The following is a 3,422-nucleotide window of genomic DNA, read 5'->3' as shown; positions in this document are numbered from 1 at the left end:
CGAAGAGAGACTGAAGTCTACGAAAGTTGTTTGTAAAGACTGTCATCCTCCTATCAGCTATAAATGAGGCTGTTCCTTATGGTAGTTTACCATTGGGGGGGTTTTGCCAGTAGTTGCGATGCTTGGTAGACAGATTGGCAACAGTAGTTTAGCCTTTGGTGTTTTAATAGGGACGCTGCTGCTCATCCCTTGATCTTTAAATTTCCTTTGTTGCCTCTTACGACACCCATGGGAATGGATCACACGGTATTTCTAATTTATTACTTCGTGATTCGATTGTTTAAAGGTTTGATTACTGTATCGCAAAGTACAAGAAAGTATGCATGCAAGTTATAGTTATCACTAATAATAATAAGTACCACAAAATCACACAAACACCTGGTTCTCAAAGTAAGGGTATCCTACCTTCAGTTATGAGGAACCGGCCCATGAACATTTGGAGCACAGAAAGCATCCAAACTCAAGGGTTCTTAGAAAATTTCATTTCCTAAATTAATCTAACTGGGAATCAAACTTACGTAACCAACGTATAGAATTTTGTATAGTCTCTTTCTCTAGGAAATGTACGAGTTATTTATACTGTAGTATAAAAATAAATGAAAATTTTTACCTTAAGAAAATGTCGACTGGTAAGAAATAGAATATTTGAATTGCCATTTCCTAAGCCTCGATAGCGCAGTAGGCAGCGCGCGAGTCTCATAATCTCGAGGTCGTGAGTTCGAACCTCACTAGGGGCATTCCTTTTGACGTTATATTATTGATCAATAATATAGATATTTTAATTTTATATTTTAATATTGTATGCATTAAGGCATAACGAACATTTTTTTAATTTGAACTAGTATATTTACTATTTCCTAAATACAGGTGATAGTTAAAAAGAGAAAAATAGAGAGTAAATTATACAAAAATAACATTTCTGGATTAAATGTATCTATTCAAAGTATTAAGTATCCACTACAATTTATCATTGGGTATTATTGGTATCATTACTATCTTCTATCCGCGACTTTATCCGCGTAACCAGATGATATAAATTGACCGGGACATTAAGTAGTCTATGTAGCATACATCCTAAATGCTACTGCTAAAGTCCAGGGGAGGAAGGGGTTGTTAGTAATGCGGATAAACGTAAACTCCCTAGAAATCATCGTGCTGAATCCCAGGTGTATTAATCACAATGGGCTAACTGACCTGCCTTTTCATTCTTACCTGTCAGCCCTCACTGCCTTTCCAATGTATACAGTTAGCAGAGGCGGGGTTGCCATTTCATTATCATCCATTATAAAAAAAAAAAAAAAACTTCTAAAAGTCTTGACGATTGATTGACGCGAAGAGGTAATAAACAAGCTTATTCTCATATTTACAAATATTACCAAAAAAATCAATTGACAATCTAGATAAATATTTTTGTTGCCATTTTTAGTATACTTTTACATCTCTGTTACTAGGCAGTGTTTAATTAATTCCCGCATTGGAATAGTGTGAATTTTGAGTGTAACTGAAGTCACCGGTTATTTTGTTTTGTCGTTTTAATTAACGGTTCGCATTGGAGCGGGCCGCTAGTTGGCCGGCAATGGTTAGTACTAAATATTGAAACTTGACAATATATTTGATATAAACCACAGATACAAATATGCTAAATTTGTTTAGCCATATATATATCTAAACAAATGAATGTTTTTTTTTCTAAATCAGTTATTTTGAATTAAAAACAAAACTACAGAACCGATTTTAAAAATGTTATAAATATATAAATTTAAATTTAAATTTAATATTAAAAATAATATAAATATGTAAAAGATAACATATTTCTATGGAATTAATATGAAAATACATATATCCTTTCAAATGAAAAAATAAATTTTTAACTCAGTTTTTATATCATAATAGTAGATATATAGTGAATAAAAACTGAACAAGTTTTTGAAAAAACACTGGTTGAAAAATAATAAAAGAATATTGAACTGTAAAATTAATATTAAATATTTTTATGAGTTTTTAACAATAAGTTTAAAAGAGCATCTCCTATATGAACATATATTTATTTATCTATATATGTATATAGGTATATTATCTATATAGTATATTATATGTATATGTGTGTATATGTATATATAAGTATATGCATAGATGTAGGTATATATTTGTGTATATGTATGTATGTGTATTTATACGATTAAATGTAATTTAATTAATTTAATTTAGTCTGTTTAAAAATTTTCACAATATTGTACACCGCTCTACCCGCTGACATTGACGCTCCTTTCCACTTTGGGTGTTGCTGGAGGAGAACTCTATTAGTGTTAAGCTCACCTTTGTACATTTGATTACCTATGTCATATTCTTATAACTGGTGTGTACAATAAAGAATTAAATTAATTTTTTTTCATACCGCTGTGGTGGCAAGCAAGGATAAGGTCCACGTGATGCTAAGCAGTTACAGTAGTCTATGAAAAATATTAAATATTATGTTTGTTGATTACAGAAATAATCATTAAACTCGGTTCAGTGTCGTTGAAGAGTATCGCTTAGCATACAGACAAAAAATAAGACAAAATAAGAGACTTTTGAAATGGTTTAAAAAACATATTATCCAATATGTTTTTAAACCATTTATAAATGTAATAATTTATAAACTATAATTTATATAATTATTTATAAACTGTTTATAAATGATCGAGAAAAACCAAACAGAAAACAAAACTCAAAAATTACTACCTAATTGAATTACCAAAAATTTAACACCCTCCGTTGAAAAAATCGATCCGGCAGTGCTCCGGAATAAATCACTTGTGAGATAACTTGAAAAATAATTAGCGGGGCCGCTACTTTTTTCCTAATTAAAAATAAATATCAGATGAACTCGCAATCAGTGGTCCCTTCGATAACGAGGGAGAGAAAAATCGGCCTTGAGGCGTTGTCGCCATTTTGTTAAGCGACGCCATTTTGATTTTTCATTATAGCGAATTTATATCGAAGTTTATCGAATTATATAATTAGTAATTACATTACTATTATTATTAATTATTATTATGTGTTAATGAATGAAAAAAGAACATTAATATAAACAATAGAGAATAGAAGACGAAGATACAATGCTGCGCCGTCTTATACGACATGACGATTTTTTAAAGAGCGTACTAGAAGGAAAATAGAGGGCAAAAGAGGAAGGGGAGACCGAGGAATAACTACATGGGACAGATAAAGGAAACACTAGGTGTCATGTCGTATAGGGAGGTCAAAGATATGGCCTGAGATAGAACTGGCTGGAAGAAGATGCATGAATTAGTTGCACCGACAAGAGGAAACTTATGAAAACAATATGTTAATATTCAAAATAAACATTTTTTAATATTTCAAATCTGGAGGGGTTATATATATATATATATTTTATCTCGGTGAGTACACATTACCGTTTC

At 31.0% G+C, this 3,422-nt stretch overlaps 1 non-coding gene across 1 annotated transcript; it reads left to right on the top strand.

The window, feature by feature from the left end:
* The first annotated feature begins 664 nt into the window (after positions 1–664).
* Trnam-cau (transfer RNA methionine (anticodon CAU)) lies at positions 665–737 on the top strand. Its single transcript has one exon. It is a non-coding gene; the product is annotated as a tRNA-Met (tRNA).
* Positions 738–3,422: the final 2,685 nt, after the last annotated feature.

Source organism: Galleria mellonella, unplaced genomic scaffold (assembly GCF_026898425.1).
Source record: "Galleria mellonella isolate WM207_F2 unplaced genomic scaffold, CSIRO_AGI_GalMel_v1 utg312, whole genome shotgun sequence".
Taxonomy (NCBI): domain Eukaryota; kingdom Metazoa; phylum Arthropoda; class Insecta; order Lepidoptera; family Pyralidae; genus Galleria; species Galleria mellonella.
The sequence above is the reverse complement of the archived record's forward strand: the minus strand, read 5'-3'. Positions and strand labels throughout refer to the sequence as shown.